Genomic DNA, 26549 nt, shown 5'->3' on the forward strand with positions numbered 1-26549 from the left:
ATATATTAATAAACAAAGATAAATATATATCTTCGTTTTTATATTCAATATCTGAACAAATTATTAAATATGCAGTACATATTTTTTATTGTAGTTTTAGTAATAAGAAAGAAAATGAAAATGAGAAAAGTGAAATTTAAGAGTGGAAAATGTTTACCTTATGAAAGCTATTTTTTTTTTCAATATATTTGCGAATTAGAAACTTAAGTGGCTCTGTATTTTTTTTTTTTCGTGTGAGTGAAAAGTATTAGAAAACGCATACGATAAAAAAATTTTTTAGAAAGTTGCACCCAAAGATCTTTAAAATATTTTTCTTATCTGGAATATTTTGAACAAAAATCCCTGGAAGGGAAATTAGAGAATTTTCTTACAAAATTTAAGTAGATCCTGAAATATGATACAAAAAAAATTCGAAAAATCAGTTACTTGAATTTTTTTTTAAACAGTCCCTGAAAAAAATTATAATTATCATAAATTATATAGTTATTTTTGACGGCAACTATATTTAAAGTTATTATTACTACGCATAAGGTTATTATTAACATAATAATAGTAATAAATTTAAAAATAGAAATAACAACTATAATTTTTTTTATTACGCAATTATGATTGATTCTTTTTCTCAAGAACAAAAAAACTTTGGATATTGTTTTTTTATCGATTTCGTTTTGATGAATATCGTACAAAATATGAAAAGTATGATTTACACTATGCTTTTTTACTAGTTTATTAGCAACGAATAAAAAAGTATCGTATATTTCGAACTGTTAATAAACTAAAATGTTTTTTTCTTTCTCTCTCTCTAACACGTATCAATAGAGTTAAAATATTTCACACCAATAAAATCTCGGAGATGTATATACTGTTTTTATTTTCATCTCTGATTATTATAGTATTATATATTTATTTAATATTTATTATATTATGATATACATATATAAATATATTTAATATTTCAATTAAAATTATATTATTATACATCCACTTAATATTTCAACTTTACTACTTGCTGGCGCATTAGCACGGTATTAAAAAAAGCACGCTTCTACGTATATTCGGCTCTGCTCTGAAATCACTAAAACGTATTTGTTGCGACTCGAGCGAGGTGACTCACACTCGGTTCGTCGTCGCCGATAATCCCTGCAGCGAGGCGACCGATACGCGCCGCACGACTCGACGCATATACATATCGTACGTAGATGCTAAATGTACGGGGTGAAGGTCGGCTATTGAGACGTGAATGGCGCAATTTGCGGCGGCGAGCGAGTGGGAACTCGCTCGCGCGCGCGTGCGTGCGCGCGCGCCAGCTCGTTATCAGTCGCCGGCTCTAAAAGCGGCCTTAGAGCGGGCTTTAAAGCCCGATCGCGGTGGAAGGTCGTGCGAATGCGCCTCGTTATCAATGTCCATGGACGCGATTTACGAGCGGCGCGGCGATTTTCGCAGTCGCTTATCGCACGTGTGTCCCTATTGCCGCGCGACACGCGGTGCAATTCCCTCCTTTTGCAATTGCATGCTACGTAAAGGCGCGTTGGAAACTTTCCGCAAAAATGTAAACACGGGATTGATGATGCGTTTCCGAGGAAAAAAATATATCGATGACCGTGGTCCAGAACTGACCAAGTCAACAGCGCGGAGATGAATTTCGTTGGACACTCTATTCCAAAACCTAATCGAGTTTTATGTACGTTGTAAAAAAAATCTCGGAAATATTGTTATTATTTTCATTCCTGATTATTATACAGGGTGTCCCATTTTAAATCCTCCAGTCGAATATCTCGAAAACCAAGCCTGGGAGAGAAAAATGTTTCAGGCAAAAGTTGTATGGTTTCGAGGGGGCCATAAGATGGTACCATTGGTCTGACCTTGAAGAGTCATTTGAAGGTCACCTCAATTTTTTTTAAATGACACCCCCTATTTTTTCTTACATATTCTTGTAGCTGATTTCGAGAGCTTTCCAAAACACTGATAAAATGTTTTTTCATTAAACACTTTTCGAGTTATAAGGCTTCAAAGTTGCAATATTTTGACATAAAATACAAGATATCTCGTGAAATATTCATTTCTCGATTATCTTACTCTAATACTTTTATGCACAGAATAATGAGACGAATCAGTTGGTGTAAAGAAAACACATAGTTATCTTTAAGACAAAATCTGAATTTGCAACTAGCAGTTACACATTTTTACTTTAACATAATTATGTGTTTTAATTACGCCAATTGATTCGTCTCGTTATTCTGTGCATGAAAGTATTAGGATAATCTAGGTAAGATAATCGAAAAATGAATATTTATTACGAGATATCTTGTATTTTATGTCAAAATATTGCAACTTTGAAGCCTTGTAACTCGAAAGGTGTTTAATGAAAAAACATTTTATCATAGTGTTTTGGAGAGCTCTCGAGATAAGCTACAAGAATATGCAAAAATATATAGGGTGTTCCATTTAAGAAATTCAAAATGACCTTCACGTGACCTTTGTGTGACTCTTCAAGGTCAAGCTAATGGCCCCATCTTATGTCCCCTTAGAAACCATACAACTTTTGTCTGAAACATTTTTTTGAATTTTCCATATTTTTCAAGATATTTCACTGGAGGAATTAAAATGGGACACCCTGTATATTTAATATTTTTTTATTATGTTATTTATTATATTTAATTTTATAATTATTGTTATTATTCAGTTATATATATTATTATTTAATTATATTATTATTACACTGTTATTATTTTCATCCCTGATTATCATATCTTTAATATTTTCTTTTATTATATTACTTATTTATTATGTTTAATTTTTCTTTTTATTTTATATTATTTATTTAATTTAATTTTATAATTATTGTTATCTTATTTAGTTATATATATTATTATCTAATTATTTTCAACATTAGATTTAATATTATTTAATAATCTTTTTATTCCTCGAATTGGATTAAATAGAGTGGTAAGATAACTTGGAAATTCTCTCATAGACACAACTGTAATCGCGATCGATCATACTTTGACAGCTGCGCGTCTTAAATGGATACCGATTGGCATAAAATTGCTTCGCAAGGCTGCGTTCGAGTTATCGCGATAAGACGCGCCGCATGTTCCTTCGTTATCGTGCTATGCACCAGGTATAAGTTCTCGCGTGTATGAGATAAAAAAAAAATATGTGATACGCGGAATGAAGAGATGTCGCGATAATGATCATTCTTCCGTTTGCCGTCTCGTCGATCAATCATCGCAATATATCGGCACGTCGCGTTAAATTATGAAAACGTGTTATGCGCTCGATTCGATTTTTTTAGCGTGATTCACTTTTTTAATCGCCCTACGACTCGAAATATGCATATATGCTCTTGCGAAATTTTTTCATAGAGAAAAAATGGAAATTGATCGACACGACGTACGTTGGTCTAAAAATTTTCTTTCTTTTTTTTTTTTCTTAATTTTATTTCGACCACTTATATGAATATAAGTGGTCTTGTGAAATAATCTTGCGAAATCCTAAATTTTCAAATTTATTATTATATGAATCATTATTTGTCATTTTTTTTATCATTTATCGATAAATACATCGCTCAAAATATTATATTATCAAAGGTTAACATTAATCGCCTTTGTTTATGCTGCATCTGTATATGTATATGAATAATTTATATAATTTCAAATAATAATTGTTATATCGTATGTGTATGTGTACTTTGATACATTATGAGACATCTCCAGATATATATTTTTATATTTTGTTATATTTTTTTTATTTTTGAAATAGTACTAATAAGTTTTAAGCTCGAGATTTTTTGTGATCTTTGAATGGAAAAATTTTTATTAAAACTGAATGCACAAAAAAACTTTGAAAAGTTTCTGCAACTAATTAAAAAATTGTATAATAATCATCAATATTTATATTAATCTGTTATTTGCTTATGTTTTTCTATGCCTTTTCAAAATATATTTTATTTATTTATAATATATTTTATCAAATTGATCAAAAGTGATAAAATTCTTTGTCACTTTTAACTTTAAAACTTTTCTTTGATCAAATTTATATTACCTAGTTACTATAAATACTATTTCAATTAATTTAAAATGCAATAGATGAACAATTTTAACTTTTTTCTTGTATTTTTTCTAATTAATCTATTTCTAACTTGTTTATGTAATTTTGAAAGAAATTAATAATTTTTATATAAATAAAATCAAATTATTTTATTATAAAATTGAAATACAGATTTCTTCTTCCTCTATCTCTCTCTCTCTCTCTCTCTCTCTCTCTCTCTCTCTCTCTCTCTCTCTCTCTCTCTCTCTCTCTCTCTCTCTTTCTCTCTCTCTCTCTCTCTCTTTCTCTCTCTTTCTCTCTCTCTCTCTCTTTATATACTTATTTTTAAAATTTCAAATATTAAAAATTTTTTTATAATCCTACATGTGCCTTAATTGAAGAATAAAATAAAATATTCACAGATAAAATGTACGTTTTTGTATAAACTATGTTTTTTTTTTTTAAATATTGTGTATAAAATTTTTCATTAAAAAAATTAGGAGATGATAATTTTTTCTTTTTTTTTAGTATTTCTAGATATTTCAAAAATTATTTTTATACAAGTTTAGCCAAAAGATTGAGTTTTCAAGATCATGTCTCTTGTTTCATCAATGACTATGGTTTCAACGTGTTTATCACAATGTTTATCTCTCGGAAATGTGTCGTTATCTCGAAAAAGCTACGAATTAGTCGACGGTACAAATTGCATCTTTATTGATACGCGATCTAGTATCTCACGAGATCGTATGACGCGCGTCCACTATTTACGCGATGCAAACGACGTGACCATGCGTCGCCCACGCGTGGCATAGTTTCAATATGGTCGTCGCGTACGAAAGATGATCGCATCACGGTCAATCTTGGACGATTCCAGTGCAGAATATTGTCCTAGAATCGACGTACTTGCACTTTGGCACAATTCGTGTTTGAACGCGTTATCGCGGCGCGTTTATCTCTCTCGTATCACTTATTTCAATATTTCCAAGAGATAATCGCGCATATCATTTTAAGGATAATGCACGTGATTGAAGTTAAACGAAAATATATTATTCCATAGCTCTCTCAAATTTTCAAATATCCAAAAGCAGCGATATGCTAATATTCGAAAGTCACGGTACGCGATACAGATTTGAGTCATAATTTGATGTTTAGATAATAACGATACATAGTTCCGTTCTCGCGATCTCATTTCCCGGCAAAATATGCATATATTAATTTGAATGAACGTTAATGCGTGCATATATATATATATATATATATATATATATATATATATATATATTTGCGAATATTATATTATGTTAATGAATGCGTCCGGTTGATAAAGATATCATGCGTCGCGGTCATCATTGATATAACATGCTATATTATATATATGCATTTTATGATAAAATTAATATATTGTTTATTTTGTAATTAAAAAAGTTATTTTGATTATTATTTTGTATAGACTACGCAAAAGAATTAAATGGCCACAAAAAACTTAAAGCAAAATCGAGCTATTGACTTTGAACGCCTACAACTAGTAAAAAAATGATAATAATCATTAATTTAAGTTTTTGAAATGTACAGAAAAAGCTTAACCCTTCGGCCTTTTGTACGAGTAACTGAAATGCTTTTTACTTGTAAATGTAGAGTTCATGAAAATTGTTGCGTTTTTTTCATTTAAAGATAAAAGTGCAATTTTTAGCTTGATTTTTTAATAACAATCACGCTTCAAAAATGAATAATGATTAAAAAAACGATAGGCGTATTTTAAAGTGCTAACTTTCCTCTTTAAGTTACTTTTTTAGTGATTATTGTACGATCATTTTTTCACTAGTTATAAGCGTTCAAAGTCAATAGCTTGATTTTGCTTTAATAATGAATATCTCGGCGAAAAAAATCATAGAATATTCGTTAAAAAAAGAAATTAAAATTGAAACTCTGTTATTTAACACCTTATTAATGAAATCGTGCTAGGATTTTTTTTTAATTCAGTATTCTCGAACAAAGTTTTGAAAAATTTGTTCGATCGACAGACGTCGCTTTCTTACAATGTAATTTTCTAACGAATAGAAAGAATTGAAATTCATTTAAAAATTCTAAAACTAGAAACTTGAAGCTTTGAAACACTTTTTTATTCATCTTATTCTGATTATTTTTAAGAAAGTTGCATCTAGTTGAAAATTGGCTTTTTTTTTATATGGAAGAAAGTGGCCCTTTAATTTTTTGCGTAAAGTATTATATTTTTATATTACGAATATACTACGAATGTATACAATATAATCGCAACAACTTTGAATAAATTTTTCCTCTGATTAAAGAAGAAAAATAATAAGAAGATAATATATAATAACAAATAAAATATTTTCGGAGTTATCGAGATTGTCTATAAAGCCTCGAAATATTACTTAGCAATTACAATATACACTATGCAAAAAAATTAAATAGCCACTTTCTTCCAACTAAAAAAAAGGCCAATTTACAAATAGTTGCAACTTGCTTAACAATAAACGGAATAAGATTAACAGGGTGTATACTCAAATTCTGTAAAAAAATTCCCTGAGAATTCCAGGATCTTTCAGGTATTTTTGTTCAAAATTCCAGGTAAAATTAAAACATTTTTAGATGCAATTTTAAAATAAGTTTATTTATTTTAGCGTATCATTTTTTGACATAAACAAAAAACATATATTTTAAACAATTTTATATAGACATAAACAAAAAATATATTTTAAGCAGATTTTAAACTTAAAATATTTTAAATTTTTATAAAAAATTTGTAAAATAAGTACTTCTTTGACATTTTTTTTAATTTCCTGAATCCTAACGAAATTCCATCAGACTTCCATGATTTTTCAAGGTACAATAAAATTCCCTGAGAATACCAGGTTTTCCAGGTTTTTCCCGGGAGTATACACCCTGATTAATAAAAAAGCATTTCAAAGCTTAAAGTTTCTAGTTTTAGAATCTTTAAATGAATTTCAATTTGTTACAAAATTACATTGTAAGAAAGATGAATAATGATTGAAAAAAACGATAGGCGTATTTTAAAGTGCTAATTTTTCTCTTTAAATTATTTTTTTAGTGATTATTGTACGATCATTTTTTCACTAGTTATAAGCGTTCAAAGTCAATAGCTCGATTTTGCTTTAATAATAATATCTCAGCGAAAGAAATCATAAAACATTCGCTACAAGAAGAAATTAAAGCTCAAAAAAACTCTGCTCTTTAACATCCAATTAATGAAATCGTGCTAGGATTTTTTTTTTAATTCGATATTCTCTCGGACAAAGTTTTGAAAAATTTGTTCGATCGACGGACGTTGCTTTCTTATAATGTAATTTTCTAACGAATAGAAAGAATTGAAATTCATTTAAAGATTTTAAAACTAGAAACTTGAAGCTTTGAAACGCTTTTTTATTCATCTTATTCCGATTATTTTTAAGGAAGTTGCAACTATTTGAAAATTGGCCTTTCTTGGCGTAGTGTATATATTTCAAAAGATATAAATAAATACAAATTAAATTTTTTTTTTTTTTTTGTCGATTTCTCGACAGTGTCGAATTTCTCATAAATTCACCGCTAATCTCGCGCACGAGACTGCAGGCAACGGCTTGCGCAATGCCAGATGATACATATAGATAGGCGCGATTCATAGGGAATTGCACTTGCCTCTCTATTTCTCTCTTTCTCTCTCTGTAAATCCTGTACTTGCTCAGTCGTCGTCGTCGTCGTCGTCGTCGTCGTCGTCTCTGCATTCGCTTGTGTGTTGCATACAAGTATGATGTGCATACACACACACACACACACACACACACACACACACACACACACACACACACGCACACACACACACACACACACACACACACACACACACACGCGCGTATGCATAGGTGTAGGTAAACACAGATATATACCTGCATTCGCAATGTGTGCACGCGATAAGCTCGACGAACGTAAGCATCACGCGAGTTCTCCACACGCAGGCCTCTCTCGAGGCCTCTCTCGCTACTCCAGTGCAGCTAATGCTGCACACGGGTACGATGCAACCTTGGCACCGATGGGAATGAGCCGTGAAGTGCAGGTCCTGCTATCGCGCATCTCTCGTGTAAACGCTCATCGCGCTGTACACTGTGGCGTTCTATTAAAGCAGACTTGTGTACATGTATATGTGTGTGTATGTGTGCGTGTGTGTGTGAGAGCGAACAATTTTTTTTTTTAAAGGCAGCGCGCTGCTCTATACAGATGGAAGGAGATCTATTTAGCGATCTCTACCCATCATTTTTAACCGCGTTTTTAAGAGCCCAATTTATTCTAGTAGTAAGAAAAATTGATGGTTTATAGGAATTTTTTTAAGAATGCCAAAAGTGGATCTTTTAGATTGGCATTTTACATTTGTTTTCACTGATGTTTAAGCAGTATGTCACGTATTTTTAAATCTTGAATATTTAGCTTTTTTTTCGTTCAATAATTAGAGAGTCTGCGCGTAGGATGTTCAAAAGTGGTTTGACGACATAAAAAAATTTGATCTAGTTTTATTTCGTAGAATATTTTTAGGATACTAAATTTAATTTTATTAGAAACAATTGTAAAATAACAAAATAATATTATGTTACTTTTAATATTTTAGATATTTCAATTTCGCTGAAATTTTTTCGTTTCTTGGCCAGAAAGAAATAAATATTAATTTTTTAAATTCTAATTATGTTTAGAATCTTATAAATAATCTAGAATAGAATAAAACTAGATCAAACTAAATCATATTTTTTATTTTAGACACTTAACGTGAGGATACAATAGTGTCAACTGTCAAATAAAGTTAAATATTCAAGATTAAAAATTATATATTGCCCTATTTACATTTAAACATCAATAAAAAAACTTTAGAAAAATTTATAATATTTAAAAAAAAGAATTCCTAAAAATGTCAATTTTTCTTCTAGAGAAGGGCTCTTAAATGAAATCTTTTCAAAATGGCAGAATAAAACTAGATCATATTTTGTATTTTAGACACTTAACGTGAGGATACAATATGTCAACTGTCAAATAAAGTTAAATATTCAAGATTAAAAATTATATATTGTTATTTATATTTAAATATCAATAAAAACTTTAGAAAAATTTATAATATTTAAAAAAAAGAATTCCTAAAAATATCAATTTTCTAGAGAAGGGCCCTTAAATGAAATCTTTTCAAAATGGCAGGTCTTAGATATTTCCCCTCGAAAAATTTCTTACGCGTTCAATGCGTAGCCCCACATTGTTCGATGAAATTGAAAGAAATCTGGCATTGAAAGTTTCAAAATTATTTTTCACTCTTTGTATATATAATATAAACGCGTCGCGTGACGATTGCGATCGACGGAAGTCCCTGGTCGCTCCACGCGAAACGACGGGACGGTCGGCATTGTGCAGAAGGAAGCGATCGTTTATTATAGTCACGTTGGCAGGTTTCTCGCTGTGGCTACTGACCGAATGAATAAATGTTTCTATCGCGTATATACAAGGAACTCACACCTGCGCGCGCGCGCGCGCGTATTTATATTCCACGAGTAACAACCAGCATTATACGTATTTAATTGATGAGGAAATATTATTAGTCAGCGAATTTGTTGGACATTTTGCATTACAGAGGAGAGAAGTTTTTTTTTTCTTCCAGTAATATATGTATATACAATATATTTTTATGTGCGCGAAATTGGAAAACTTTTCATCGTCATTACTTTTTTTTTTTCTTTTTTAGTAGCGATCACGTCGACTGGCAATATAAGTTTATAAATCGACGCCGGAATGCTGACAAGACGTACACAGAGAAAGAGAGATAAAATTATATATACGCGACGAATAACAAGTAAAGATGAAAGAGTGCCTCGAGTAGTACTCGTTCGATGACGTTTCGCACGTGGCTAAAGACACGCCCTGTACGATGACAACCGACGATGTTCGATAGGTATGTTGTGATCTAAGATACGCGTCATCTGCATTAAAATGCACATTGGCTTCCCTAGTTAGGAGAGTTCTTCTATTAGTCTCGATGGCTGATCTCAGTCGCAATTGAAATTTGCGTTCTTCGTCTCCAGCATGCGAAACGTAAACGTGCGTTCGAACCGTAGCCCTTGCGAGATGTGTCATCGTCATCGCCATCATCATGCCGAGTGAACGACGTGAATAAAGATTAAATCTAGAACGGCAAAAATACACGCGAGTCGTAAACGCGAGTTTCATGGAAATAGTCGCTTCGAATGGATCGTAGCGGTGACTGACAATAATAAGTAAATAAAACCGAATTTATATTCCGATCTGTTCGCGCATGACGTTCGTTTTCGTACGTTTATTCTTTCCAAGTGCCTTCTTTATTTTTAAACTCTTTAATTCTTTCAGGTCACATGTGGGTCATTTTGAGATCGATAGTTTAACAATAGATTGTCCCGAAGGCCTTAATCAATAAAAATATATTTAATATTTATTTTTCAATTTTCGTTATACGCGATTATTTTCGACAGATCAGTCAAGGAATGTATAAATTTTTTTCAAACACTTTTCAGACAATTACAACACGATATTGTGACCTATATATGTGACTAGGAACAGAGCAAAAAAAAAATATATCCTTTGAACAATTATTTGTTTCGATTTTTGCGCTCTTTTAAATCGAATCAGTGAATATGATAGTAAAATTCCACTGAAAAATCAGACACTCACTAACTGAATTCTTCTTGTCAGTATTTTACACACAGCGCTATATTTATAACTGAAATCACTGAAAATGTATCGATTTCATTTAAGAGATATTTTTATTATACACATTCCTAAGAATTCATTTTACAAAACAAAGCGCTCGAGGCGCTTTTTACATTTCCTTTTTTCTTGCAACAGAATATATAATCCCTTTATTTGCTTTCGTTTCTCATTGTTACCTTGCTAGCGGCGTGTACGGTGTCGTTTGAAAGTGATCTTGCGAGTTTGAAACTTTAAACAAACGCGTCAACCGACAGCCGGAAGGGAGGAAAAATAGCGAAAACGCGAAATCGATAGAGGGACAAACGTTGATTGCACTGTCAGCTGCGTGTCGGGCGCGTTGCAGCTGCAAACAAAACGTTGCCGCTACTGTTTGACCAATCGAAACCGGCGAGAACTCGTCGCTGTCGATACCGTCGACGAGTTCCGTTTGCTCGTGACTACCAAATGAAACAGACTCGCGACATCGATCCTCTTTTGACAATATTAGTTTCAGAGAAATAGGGAAAAGTGTGGATGCGAATTAACATTTCTGAGAAAAGAATTAAATCAAAAAAACGAGCACATCTTTCTATCATACTTATTGTTAATGTGATACTTTTTCACATTTTTTAGGAGGACAGTAACAGTACTTACGTCTAAATTATTTTATTAATTAGCAATTAATTTTTTTATCTTTTATTTTATTATATTTTAAATAATTTTTATTTATGTATTAAAAATAAAATGATAAAATATGAAAATGTTTGCAAGTAAAAATATTTATCTTACGAAAGAGCTATTCAATTTTTTTTTTCGTTTTGTACAAATTGCAAATTTAATACTTAAATCTTAAATAGCTCTGTGTATTTCTTTTATGAAAAATATTAGAAAATAAAAGTATATAAGAAAATTTATTTTAGAAAGTTATATAAAAAATATTTAAAATATTCTGTTTCGAATAAAAACACGTGTAAAAATCAGAGAATTTTTTTACAAGATTTAAGTAGACAGTCTAATATATTTTGTATAAAAATCTTACTTTTTATCTTATGATTACAATATGTAAAGTATATTATCAATATATAAGTACTCCCTTATTATGTTTTGTTAGATACACGAGGTCATTCTCGCGATAATTTTTAAAAGAATTAGCGGGCTTTTATTAACACGTTGGTGTTATTGCGAATGTACATTCCAAAGACAATGGATTTCTTCGGTAACGCGAATTTTGCCTTCTGACTGACCACCTTCTTATCTTCTTTCTTACCTCTTCGAGCGAGCAACGTTCACGTTGATTACGTAAGTTTGCCGACTAACATGGTTAGCGCGCGAAACCACCGACGAAGACGAAGAGAGTACTCTCCCGTAGAGAGCGAAAGAGAGAGAGAGAGAGAGAGAGAGAGAGAGAGAGAGAGAGAAGCGTGAGGACCTGCAGTGTCAGCGAAGGAGAGAACGTAACCAACGCGGACCTTGAAACTGACATTTGTTCCGGTGTATTTTTACGCGGTTTCATCTTTAATCGTCGCTAAAAATCGCTCGCCTCGCTGTCATTACGAGCGTTAATTTTACTGGCACTGTCAAAGGCAGTTTGGGATAAAAGTGTCACGTGTTGTCTACCTCCATTTTATTTTTACTTTTTACGCACATATTTCTTTTTTCATGTTTACCATGTTTTGCGAAATGCGTTGTATTTTTTTATCATGATGTGTCAACTATTTTGACACAGTGCATACAGATATACATACATTTGTATAATTACTGATGATTTTTACAGCACGAGACTATCACTCGAAATGCATTCATTGACAGTACATTTACTCGATAATATCTTGTTTACACGATTATCCTTGCCTTCGCGGGGCGTAACGATACGTTACCTTGCTATTTAAAGCTTCAATGATGCACGCTGAAGCGAGTTATATTTTTATTACCCGCTGGGAGAAAATATTTTCCACTGCGAGGGGTTAATTGTCGCGCGTCGCCGAGCTTGCTCCAGATATCACGCTGATCGAGAACCAGTGTCTTAGATATGTAATCAATTCTGTGGATATGATATGTCAAAGTAACCGCAATTAATAAACTTTAGTGTTTCAAACAAGTTTCTTGTACATTTTTTCAAATTAAAAGAAAAAAAGCATCATTTTATTTCTAATTATTTTTACGCTTTAAAAAATAATATAATTACAGACCAAGTATCTGAAGGTTTTTTTACAGATATACAGATGTTCGAATTTTCAGAAGCGAAGCTGAATTTTCAGACATTCAGAAAAATGATTCTGATAATAAAACAAATTGTCTGAAATTACTTTCAGACTTAAATCTGAAAATTCAGACAAAAATGTACTTTTGAATTCTTAGGTAATTTTTTTACAGTCATTATATAAAAATAATTGCAGAGGAAATATCTAAAGTTTTCTTACAAACATATACTGAAAAAAAATATTGTTGAATTCAACAACATTATTAATCAAATCAATATGTGATGTATTAATTTCATTAATAAAATTGTTGGATTAATAAAATAAATTTCATTTACGACAAAATGTTGTGGATTTAACATTATTTTTTTTTCGGTGTACTGTTCGAATTTTCAGACAGAATTTTCAGAAGAGTGTCTGAATTTTTAGTTATTCAGAAAAATGACTCTGATGCATAAGAGAAATTGTCTAAAATTACTTTTAGACAGTTATATTTGAAAATTCAGACAAAATGTGTTTGAATTCTTAGGCAATTTTCCTTATAATTTTGTCGTCTGGAGACATAAATTATTATTGATTCTAAATGTGATTTATCAGAACAAAGTACGATAATGTGAGATTTGGAATGCGATTGGTCAGCCTAAATCGTTGAATAAAATACAAATTAATTACGATTAAAATCCATATAGCATATAAAAAAGATGGATATATATTTTACAATATATGTATTTTAAACACACAATTTATTTGATTTATCGACTGTTTAAAACTGTATATAACAAAAATTATTGAAGAGAAATTTTTTTCTAATTCTTTGAGTCCCAATAAAGGGCCAAATTAATAAAGAAACATTTTTTTTTTATTTTTCGAATTTCAATAAAATTTCATGAAAAGTCCGTGATTTTTTTAGGCATAAAAAATTCCTGAAAATTCAAGTTTATCAGACAATAGACGCTTTGAAAATATATTCACATACAGAGAAAAAGATTTCCTTAGATTTAATAAAATTTATGCTAAAAAGAAACTGTTTATTTGAAAAAATTAATAACTATTTGATTTTTAAAATAATACGTATCATGTAATATTGTTCAATTCAACGAAATAATACTTTCTTCAGAGAGATAATGTTTCGTATGACATAATGTTGTTTGAATAAAATAAATAAATCCAAACAAATCGTTCTCTCTGTGCAATGGATATTTTTAGAAAGAGAGAGAGAGAGAGAGAAAGAGAAAGAGACTTTTTGTACATTCTGTACATGGCATAGCAGCGTGATGTGCCTCGTTGCACCTGTGACAGCGTGTACGCGTTCTCCATGTATACATACGTGCGCGCTCGTTTACCTGGTTGAAATCGCGACCCCGTGACCTTCGCCGTGATATTCACGTACAAGGCCATCTCGTTGCACTCTACACGTTCTTATTCATATGTCGCTGCACGCACGTATGTGTACGCTAAAATCGAAAGAGACTTGAATACCTCGCGCTGCAGAATAACGACGAGTGTGTTGTACAAAGTGCGAATATATTTAGCCTCTTGTGTGGAAAATTGCGGGCAATTTGTAAGAATTTTCGCATTTTCATATTTATGAAGAGTCGAACATTCTATTCTGAATCCACCTTCTCTTCCCACTCGGGAAAAAAGTTACCTTACTCGTGAGAGCTCTAATTAAATTACGAGGGAGGTCGGTCGTTTTATAATTGAATCGATAATCAATCACTGGATATCCATTTTTATACTATTACGTTGTTTACGCTAAAAAAGATATATACCATTTGAAAAATTGTGTAACGAAAGACGCGATCCGTAAGGATCTTCTCTCTTGTGTCGTACCGTCTACCGACACTGTGTGAAATTTAATTAGAAAGGTCACATGTATTACTACGTCCTGATAATCTCGGAGGCGCGATTAAATAATAAGTGGTTAAAATAACGAAGATCGTATTTTATAATTTTATAATTTTATAATCCCTCTCCGCGAGGGAAGCGACGTCGACGCAACGGTCACACTTTTTCATAGCGTCATTGTTAGCTACGACACTCTCATTCACGTAGGTTGATAAAAAAAAATACCGATCGTAGTCATGTTTAATCCGGTGTTTTTTTTTCTACAACACTCGTATGGCAAATTTACAAAATGAAAAAGAAACAATAATTTATATATTAAAATTATTTCAAAAAATAAATTGTTAATTTTATTTAATAATTCTTGAATAAATTTAAAATGAAAAAATAAACATATATCAAATAAAATAATTACTATTTAATTAATAAGGTGTTTCAAAAGTTTTCAATTTTAATTATAATATATGTTCTTTCTCTTTACTTTTTTTTTTTTTTTTTTTTTTTTAAATAATACTGTTTTTGATTTAAATAAATACTATTTTAATTTGAAATTCTGGATTTGAAGTGCAGAAAAAAGGGATGCGAGAAATTTGATAATTTATTAGGAAACAATGTTTTAATCGCGCAGTGACATTTTCGGTGATTTATCCTGCGTGATATGTCGCATTCCGGAGAGCGTTCGCAGGGTACGTGCAGCTCGTTGCACCTGTAGAGGGATACGGGTTCGCAGCCCGCCCACTCGACGAGAGCGCTGCACCTAGGTTGAAATCGCGACCCCGTGACCTTCTCCCGGTGACCCAGGTACCGAGTTGCCCTGCACGTGGCACGTCGCGCTATATAAAGTGCGGCTGCATATAGATCTCTCTCTCTCTTGCACTTTCAGGGCCGTACGCAGCGACGCGGTCGCCACAGCCTGTGCACTCGCTTCATCGATCGTCTCTTCTCCTACTCTCTACGTCGGCGAATGGGTTTTCGCGGCGACCAGCGGCGCGTATTTACCATCGTGAACTTTAGACTTGTTTAAACCTTTGTTTTGTTATCGCATTTTAAACGCTTCGACAAAAGGCTACTCGGGTTTTTTTTTTTTTTTTTTTTTTTTGCGAATAATAAAGTCTGAAGGGAGAGCTATGGGCTTTTTCATTTTTATAACGAGTTAGGTCACTTTGGACCACGTTATAGTAATGGATTGATACTGAAGCAGGTATGATTCCAGAGAAAATTTCGAAATGTCAAAAATCTAGAAGTACAAAGGCACTTGAATAGTTAAGTTCACAAAGAAACTCGAGTTTCTGAAAAAAAAATGTGTACCTCCCAATGAACTTGTGTATATATTTTCAAAAGTCTACCTCTCTGAGAAAACCTGGAATTTCTCAGGAATTTTTTATAAAAAAAAAAGTCACGGACTTTTCATGGAGTTTTATTGAGGGAATTTGAAAAAAAATTATTTCTTTAATAATTTTACTTTTTATTAGGGCTCAAAGAATTTTTGAAAAATATTCTTTTTAATAATTTTAAATTAATATTTATTAATATAATATATATTTAATAATTTTAATAAGTTGTATATAGTTTTAAACAGTTGATAAATCAAGTGGATTATAATGTTTAAAATATATTATAAATGCATATCTATTTTTTTTACATGTATATTCAATGTATTAATAAAATATTGAATATGCAAAGTACATATTCTTTATTGTCATTTTTAGTGATAAAAAAATGAAAATATATAATGCAAGTGAAAAATCTTACGAGAGTTATTCAGTTTTTTCAGTACAATTTATATATAAATCTAGCAGTTGGAACTTGAGAGGCTCTGTGTTTTTTTTCATATGTGTGTGAGTTAAAAATTTAAGAAAATGCAAAAAGATTAAAAATTTTATTTTATTTAAAAAAATTAAAAGATTTATTTTATTTTAAACAAATTAAAAAATTTATTGTACAGAATATTGCACTCAAGAATCTTTAAAGAATTATTCTCTTTATCTAAAATTTTGAACAAAAATATCTTCTGCAAAAGATCAGGGAATTTGTTTTACAAAAAAATTTGAGTATATAAGTACTCTGTGATATGCGTGACAAAATTCGCGCAGCGACGTTTGTTCGTGATCATTTTCGCATTTCATGGAGACGGTTTCCATGACAGAATGAGAAATGAAACATTATGTGTAATATGTTATGAATCTTATCATAGGCGCGCGAAATTATAAGAATCACGCTATCAAACTATCTATGTTCGCTTAGGACAATCGTACAAGTCACGTGTTTATACGTGTCAAAGTTTCCTTTGATATTTTTGGCGCTCCGTTCGACGCAAAACATTTTTTCCAGAAAATGCATTCTTTCTTCGGCAAAACGAAACGGGCTTCGCTCTCGCGAATAATTCTGGAAACGAATTCTGTTTTATGTCCGCGTCCTCGTCCAGATTTACGGTTCGCTAAAAACCCGCGGCGGCGATCGTAAAAGAAAAAATATGAAATATCATACGCGCGTCTTATCTCTTTTCGGACTTGTACACACGCTGTCCAAATATTTATTGCGATACAAGACGTGAAAGTGTCGAGAGGTGTTTTTGTATAGAGTTCGCCCTGTTCCACATTTATAATGGAGTTTCTGTGTACGTGTCGTATTTAGTTTCTCATGCTGATTGCTAGAACTCTACGTAAATTTAGATACCGTAAGGTGTTGTATGTTAACACGTGTGCCGCCATGCGCCATGTGAAATCGTCTCATGAAATTCGCTTTATACGCCAGTGTATATTAATACGATGCAGCAGAGAGAGCGGAATTTAATCTAGAAAATAAAGGAAGAATTGTGAGAAAGAAAAAAAATAAAATAACTCTGACAGCTAATGACGCTTTAATTCTTTAAAGAGATTTCGAGAATATAAATATTGAAATATAATTGATAAAAAAATATACGAAGAAAACAGAAATATGAAATATATAAATAACAATTTTACGTTATATTTTTTAATAAAAAGATATAAAAATAAATCCGACAGTTAATTTCTTAATTCTCTTTTTCAAAAGACAATTAAAAAATTAGGACTTATTTTATTTTTTTATATTAATGTATTATATATCAATTTATTAATATATTTAATATAATATAATTGATAAAAATATAAAAGGAGATAAAGACATAAATATGAAATATATAAGTAAACACTTTATACAGAGTGTCCCATTTTAATTCCTCCAGTAGAATATCTCGAAAACCAAGCCTGGGATAGAAAAATGTTTTAGGCAAAAGTTGTATGGTTTTGAGGGGGCCATAAGATGGTACCATTGCTCTGACCTTGAAGAGTCATTTGAAGGCCACGTGAAGGTCACCTCAATTTTTTTAAATGGCACCCCCTATTTTTTGTTACATATTCTTGTAGCTGACTTTGAGAGCTTTCCAAAACACTACGATAAAATGTTTTTTCATTAAACACTTTTCGAATTATAAAGCTTCAAAGTTGCAATATTTTGACATAAAATACAAGATATCTCGTAAAATATTCATTTCTCAATTATCTTACCCTAACACTTTTATGCACAGAATAATGAGACGGATCAATTGATGTAAAGAAAACACATAGTTATCTTTAAGAAAAAATCTGAATTTGCAACAAGCAGTTACACATTTTTACTTTAACATAATTATGTGTTTTAATTACGCCAATTGATTCGTCTCGTTATTCTGTGCATAAAAGAATTAGGGTAAGATAATCGAAAAATGAATATTTTTTACGAGATATCTTGTATTTTATGTCAAAATATTGCAACTTTGGAAGCGTTATAACTCGAAAAGTGTTTAATGAAAAAACATTTTATCATAGTGTTTTGGAAAGCTCTCGAGATAAGCTACAAGAATATGCAAAAATATATAGGGTGTTCCATTTAAGAAATTCAAAATGACCTTCACGTGATCTTTATATGACTCTTCAAGGTCAAACTAATGGCCCCATCTTATGTTCCTCGAAACCATACAACTTTTGTCTGAAACATTTTTTCGAATTTTCCATATTTTTCGAGATATTTCACTGGAGGAATTAAAATGGGATACCCTGTATAAGAAAAAACACTTTATATATTCGTTATTATATACAATTTTTCTTTTTTATTCTGTCAGAAAAAGCTCATGTAGAAAGATTAGCGTACAATCCATTTAATTAACTGCATCGGACATGCTTATCGCGATCGAAGCAGACTTGACTCGCGGCTGCATCTGCAGCATCGGATCCTCCGCGACGGCGATAAATCATGGCCGCGGTGAGACATGTCATTAATCCGGCGACTTTTTTTCGCGGGTTCAAGGACTAACGTCAGGGACGCGGCACTATTTTCGTACAGTCGTGTGCACATGTATATAATGGCGTGGGTTGCATGTGCAGCGTTATAACGTGTCGGAGCCTGGTGTGGGAGCGGCATCCGGTCGCAGCTGCGTGCAGGAAACTGTTAAAAAAACTTTCCCCATCTCCTTCGCCTCTAGCCATCTCTCTTCTCGTGTGTCGGCGTCGTGGAAAAAAAATTTTTCTTTCCAGCTTTTCGCGACGAATTCCAGCACGGTCGCGTGCAAGGAAATCGTTAATCGCGCTAATCCAACGGGCTGGCACATGCGCCCGTATGTGTGCCCGATATGCCCGAGATATCTGCGATTTTTTTCATTTACTTTATAGCACCGCGCCGGAGAACGATAATTTTCGCCGATAATGGCGCGCCTCTTTGCGAATATAGTACGACGAAATATTTCGCTTTTAACTGATAAGAAAAAAAAAAAAATACTTCAACGGCCTGAAAAAAACTTATTATAGAGAGTTAGACTTTTTTTTAATATTTATTTAAAATCAATTTTTAAATCTCACGAACCTATAGTTTTGATTTTAACGAAACTTTACACACATGTAGAGGGTGCGAAAAGATGAATTTAAAAATTTTCAGTTGCTAAAAACGGTTCTAAGGAGTGAAATTAAGAAAAAATAATTTTTGAAAAAAATTATCTTTTTTAAATTATATCTGGAAAATTATTTGAAATATAAAAGAATGTTTCATATAAAAGTTTTATGATAAAATTGCCTCCATTTAATTACATAAATAAAATTTAAAGAAAAATTTTTTTGAAAAAAAATTATTTTCTTTTAATTTTGTTAATGTGATTTTACCATGAAACTTTCGTATGAAACATTTTTTTATCCCTTTGAACCGTTTTTTAACAGCAATTAAGAATTTCTAAATTCATCTACTGACCTTCCCCCTCCCGCGCTCTACGTGTGTGCCAAGTCCCATCAAACTCAGAATTTTCGGGAGGTTTCCTTGTAAGAAACTGTTACTACCTCCTTCCGGGTATTCTCTGCGAAATTACATTCGAGTGGATCGTTGCAACTCTCCGTTGCCGGTAAAATGAGGCGCGATTTATGATAAATTTCGCGCGAGATAAATGTTTATACATATGTATCGCGCGAACGTTCGACAATTTACGGCCGAGTCGGCCAACGGAGAGCGGAATTTATAGTAAATTTACGATCTCCCGGGCCGCGTGCACGGCTCGTTCTCGCGTGTAGCACGCGTTAATAGAGGCGACCGACCGATCGGTGCAACGGGCTCGATGCAGCGATGCAGCCCAAAGGCAAAGCGCATACGCTTACGGAGGTCGCATGCGCGGCGGGAAACTGGTTTTCAGTTTCGGAAGAGCGCTCAAATTGTCAGACGGTGACGTCACCGTCGTCGTAAAGGCCTCCGTCAGGTCCCCCCCCCCTCCTCCTGTATTAATGATAATGACTGAAAAATCGCTCCCGGAGAAGGCGCTCTCGCGACAGACCGATCGTTATCTCGCTCGCTTCCCGCGACGATTAACGTTCGTCGACGAAGAAGGAAGAGTTGGATTCGCGATTCGTCCTGCCGTCTGTGACAGATCGATTTGTCACAATGTTCGCGCGGGATTATCGTCGTCGCGACGACGTAATCGCGAAACAAGCATGAATATTTCATAATCGATTAATACGCGTAAATTTAAAGGCCCAGTTTACGCTATCAGTTAAGAAAAATTGATGATTTTCAGGACTTTTTTTCAAGAATATTAAACATTTATTTTATTATTTTAAAAAAATTACTTTTTATTTTATCGATGTTTAAACAGTAAGTTAGTATTTTAAAGTCTTAGATTTTTTGTGATAGTGTGTAATTCTGACGTGAAAAAACCTAATGTAATTTTATTTCATAGGATATTTTGAGATATTAAATCTAATGTGGATTTTAAAAATTAATATTTAATATTCTTCTGACCTCGAAGAAAATTCAGCAAAATTGAAATTAAATTTTAAAATGGTATTTACTTTAGTATCTTTCTGAAATTAGATTCAGTTTAATACAATATTAATTATCAATCACGTTAAATACCAATTATATAATCTATTATTATATTATTATACAAAATCAATTTTTCATACTGTTATTAAAGTAGACTGAATTCCTATTTAATTATGTACTACTTATTAATTATTACTCCGAGATCTTTGAGACACATTGTAGCTAAATTTTAGGAAAACGTGCAAAAAGTAATTTTATTAGAGAAGTGCGGTAAAAATAATAGCAAAGAGAAAGAGAACGTTTCCTCGAGACAAATGGTTAAACTCGATAATTTATTCAAAATTGCGCAATTTTATATTTGTCACAACACTTTGAACGTGAGAAGTATCTCTGGGCATCAGATTTCAAAGTTATCTCGGGAGCCAGAAAGACCGAGCGGACACGCATCGGCATTGTTTATCAGGCATCCGCCGTCGAAATTCGCTGAATTGCATCCGCGCGATGAGTAACTGACACGACGCTGGATCTCTTGTCGAGATCCGCATCCGTCGCGATTCAGCATAATAGAAAAAAAAGAGGAACAGTCTCGTCACGTCACATTTGAAATGCATTATATGCGTATATACAAAGTATCCTAAGATTACCAGATTGTTCTACTTTTTTAAATTTATTTTTTTTAAACGTAAATGTTGAAAAAAAAATTCTTCCCTTTAGTGTGTTTTTTTTTTATTAAATATTATATTAAATTATATTAATTAATTATAAATATAATATAATTTAATATATTAAATATAATAAATTATCTAAATTATAATTTAAATATTATATTAATTTATATTATATTGATATTTATAAATATTATCAAAATTGTCGAGAGAAAAAAAATTGACTCAAAACGAAGAATATAATTTGAGCATTTATCTTGTTGATGTATTTGCTAGAAGCTTGTTTTATTTCTCGCTATCGATCACTCGTAAAATTACAGATGCCTCGATTTAATATTCCCTTTGCGGAAAAATCGATTTCAAATTGGCCGGAGGCTATGTCGTAACGAAATAATGAGGTAAATGTGGGACGCACCTTGTGTGTATATATATATATGTATATATATATATATATATATATATATATATATATACACATATAAATATGTAAATCGCGCGCGTGTCCAAGTATTCGTTCGATTCAGCGCTTCTGCACAAGCGGCGGCTTTTAAACGCGGGTTCTAAAGTTAGCGTTGAATGACGAACTGTGGCGGGCGTTGGTGCACTTTCGTATTACTCATTTGGGGCTGCTGTACGAGCTCAATGTCATCGCTGGGAGTCGCGCGCGGTCGACATAACGAACGCACATGCGGGCAAATTCCGCAAATAGATTAAACGCGACTAGCGAGCCATTTTGCAGTCGCTCCCGACCATCTGGTCAAATATGAGAGGCATAATTTAACCAACTAATTTACCCACGTTAATTATCAATTATATTAATCTCTATGTTGATTATCTTCTATTTTTATTTTATTTCTATTTTTACGTAAATTATCAATTATATTAATTTTGTGTGTTTTATGTTTATTATTATGTTATTATGTTAAACATCAATTATATATGTAATCTATTAAAATCTATTATTATTATTGTTATATAATATTATATATATACATATATACACAGGATGTCGCATTTTAATTCCTCTAGTCGAATATCTCGAAAACCAAGCCTGGGAGAGAAAAATGTTTCAGGCAAAAGTTGTATGATTTCGAGGGAGCCATAAGATGGTACCATTGGTCTGACCTTGAAGAGTCATTTGAAGGTCACGTGAAGGTAACGTGAAGGTCACCTTAATTTTTTTAAATGGCATCCTCTATTTTTTGTTACATATTCTTGTAGCTGATTTCGAGAGTTTTCCAAAACACTATGATAAAATGTTTTTTCATTAAACACTTTTCGAGTTATAAGGCTTCAAAGTTGCAATATTTTAACATAAAATACAAGCTATCTCGTAAAATATTCATTTCTCGATTATCTTACCCTAACACTTTTATGCACAGAATAATGAGACGGATCAATTGGTGTAAAGAAAACACATAGTTATCTTTAAGAAAAAAATCTGAATTTGCAACTAGCAGTTACACATTTTTACTTCAACATAATTATGTGTTTTAATTACGCCAATTGATTTGTCTCGTTATTCTGTGCATAAAAGTATTAAGATAAGATAATCGAAAAATGAATATTTCACGAGATATCTTGTATTTTATGTCAAAATATTACAATTTTGAAGCCTTATAACTCGAAAAGTATTTAATGAAAAAACATTTATTATAGTGTTTTGGAAAGCTCTCAAGATAAGCTACAAGAATATGCAAAAATATATAGGGTATTCCATTTAAGAAATTCAAAATGACCTTTACGTGATCTTCGTGTGACTCTTCAAGGTCAAACTAATGGCCCCATCTTATGTCCCCCTAGAAACCATACAACTTTTGTCTGAAACATTAGGAATTATAATGGGACACGCTGTATATTATGTATACTATTTTTATAGGGCTTTCTCATACGTTATTCATGAGCATTAAATTAAAAAAATTTCAAATGCAATATATTACTAAGCACGCTTTTCTCTCTTTTCTTCTTTTTTTATATTAAAATTAAAATTAAATAAAATTGTGCGTGCGTGAAAGAATACGTAACTTTGTATGCGGTTAAAAAACCAAGCTTGATCGTCGAATGACAGGTGATGTTCACTTCGGGAATATTAACGATCCAGCACGATACACAGTTTTTAATTACGAATTAGCACGTCGAGCACATCCGCGCTATCGTTAGTTATCAAAGGTTATTAATCCTTGGCAGATAAGGTGTTCACACCGTACGTTTGTCCATTGAACCGCCAAGATGGTTGCATTGCAACCGCCGTTACACAATACCTCACATAATCTTAACGAGTAACCGATGTTCCCCCCCTTTTTTTTTTTTTTTTTTTTTTTTTTTTTTAATGCCTCACTTTTCGTGCGGTTCTTATCGACGCATCTGCTTTTAACGAATGAAAGAACGAACGGAACGGAATGGAGCGGAGAGTTGGCACTCGCGGGAAACAATACAACAGGGGAGCGGAGCGGTAAAGAGGCAGAAAAGAGGAAAAAAAGAAATTCCTGCTTTTAATGTCCGATCCGCTAATGGACTGGTTCCGCGGCAACGACGAGCTCTGCCCACGAATTGACGCTAATTTATCATGCGAGAGTTTTAGTGAGCATTATATTCGTGTATTACTATATGTTGCACTAAACTTTATTAAACGGACTCTCTAAGCTCGAATTAATTGCATCGCCTTTCAATTTCTTAATGGAATCGCTGACTGTATTTTAGTTTTTTTTTTTTTTCAAGTCTCATACTTTTATTAAGGGTCCAATCTACAAAAAATTGATAATTTTTAGGAATTTTTTTGAAGAATATTACAAATAAATATTTTTGGTATTTTATGTTTATTTAAACAGTATTTTTAAATCTTGGATATTTAGTTTTTTTTTAATTAATTAATATAAGCCTCTACATGTATCATGTTTATGAAAATGACATGTCGCTTCCCGTAATTGTCTGAAATTAATAAACTAGGTCTAGTTTTATTCTGTAGATTATTTATGTGCGTTGAACTTAATTTTGTTAGAAATAATTGAAAAATAAAATAATTAAGTCATTTTTAAATTAAATATTTCAATTTTGATGAAGTTTATTTATTTCAAAAAAGTGTTTTCTTGCCTCTCTCGAAAAAAAATTGAAGTTATTTCATTTGTCCATTAATTTTTCAAGATATACGTCGCACCAACTTTGAAAACAGTGTTTGTTTATTCAGAGTCTTATAATCAACTTGCGAATTTTTCAATAAAATTTGAAAGACATATTCTTCAAACGTCACTTTCAGAAAAAAAAACCATTCAATTTTAGGCCTTCTAAAGTAAACTGGGCTCTTCATTCGATAGGCGTTCTGCGTTGATATACGATCTATTTTATAAGCGCGAATGAAAAACAGTACATTTGTTAACTAACTCACTTTATATCTCAATCCGCACTTCATTATCATCGGTGAATTTATTGCTTTAGGGGCTATTGCTTCTCGCTTGTCTGCAATACTCCGGCGACACGGAATGCAATGAAACGGTGCAGTCAAACGGTTTATCGTCGGTTTTCAAGGTTGTCGACGATGCTTCTTCTCGAGCATAAATATTCATCCTCCTTCTACGTTCACAAATAATTTCGCAATGTGCACATGTCGTCGGGCACTGATAATGACGGGCTGCATCCCGAGGTATATCGCGCTACGCGCGGGCGCGATGGGACTCCAAATATCCTACATTAGTATATAATTGAGTATACAAACAATAGGAGTTTAATTTCTCATTAATTTAATTTAATTTAATTTTTAATTTTAAGAGCAAGAGACATTGATAATTTTTTTTTTTTTTTTTTTTTTACATACTTTCGAGTCCATCTATCCACATGCGGTGAGAAAAATATGCAGGAGAGCCAATAATTTCGAGGGTGTCACGAGACACGTACACGATTCGGCGAAAATGTGTCATCTATGAGAAAATCTGTAGAGTCCAAGATTTCTCGATTTTTACAGACGCGAGTTTAAAAAATGCATAAACCCAGACACATTTGAATCATCGTTGGTGTAGGTCGGGCCGTCCCTCTTTTTTCCTCTGCCACTATGAATATTTAAAGATTGTCAAAAGAGACCTGCTATATTTATTGCACGCATATTCTCTCTCGTGACAGAGAAGAAAAAGAAAAAAAAAAAAGAATGATCGACTCGAGTTTCCCTTTCTGGCGACTCGACTATCTCGATGAGGATGAGCGCGAAATTTATGCGATACAGATACGTCATGTTGCTATACATTGTGCGTGCGTTTCGAGCGTTGCACCGTCGCCGCGTTTGCGTCTGGTCAAGGTGCCCGACACACACACACACACACACACACACACACACATACACCAGACGCACATATATATGTGTGTGTGTGTGTATGTAAAGTGTACGTGTGCGCGATACAACATACACATACCAGCGTCACCGACAGCGTTGGCCTTGTGGCCACTCTCGTGTCCTCGTCCCACCCTCTATATACGTCGATACGCTTAAAGCCGCGTTTACGACCCACGACGTTCGTCATGTGAAATTGCTTAATGCGCGGTCTCGGCCGAGAATGTATATCGCGCGAATATGGCGGGTCCGCGGGAGGAGATTTAATTGGCAACTGCAGCCACGTATTAAATTATTTTGCTCGCTATTATTCCCATAGCATATAATTCCACGCTTTTTCCCGTGACTTTGGAAACACGATTGTATTTTTTTTCCCAATGTTACGTAAACCTGCAAGATACCTCGCCTGTCACAGGCATTATATTGTATTGTGTATTTTTTATATTTTCTTATGTATTTTTTTTTTTTAATTTCCAAAATAATTATATCCGGTAT

General features: G+C 32.5%; 1 protein-coding gene across 14 annotated transcripts in view; it reads left to right on the forward strand.

Moving 5' to 3' along the window:
* Usp (retinoid X receptor ultraspiracle) overlaps positions 1–26549 on the forward strand; it is a 103127-nt gene that overhangs the window by 41314 nt on the left and 35264 nt on the right. The window contains exon 1 of one of the 14 annotated variants that reach the window (XM_072908429.1): positions 9793–9967. The exons of the other annotated variants lie outside the window; for them this stretch is intronic. The gene's annotated coding sequence lies outside the window, so the exon portion shown is untranslated. Of the gene's footprint in view, positions 1–9792; positions 9968–26549 lie in introns of those variants that run through there. 14 annotated transcript variants of the gene reach the window in all.

This window comes from Anoplolepis gracilipes, chromosome 16 (genome assembly GCF_047496725.1).
Source record: "Anoplolepis gracilipes chromosome 16, ASM4749672v1, whole genome shotgun sequence".
In the NCBI taxonomy this organism is placed as follows: domain Eukaryota; kingdom Metazoa; phylum Arthropoda; class Insecta; order Hymenoptera; family Formicidae; genus Anoplolepis; species Anoplolepis gracilipes.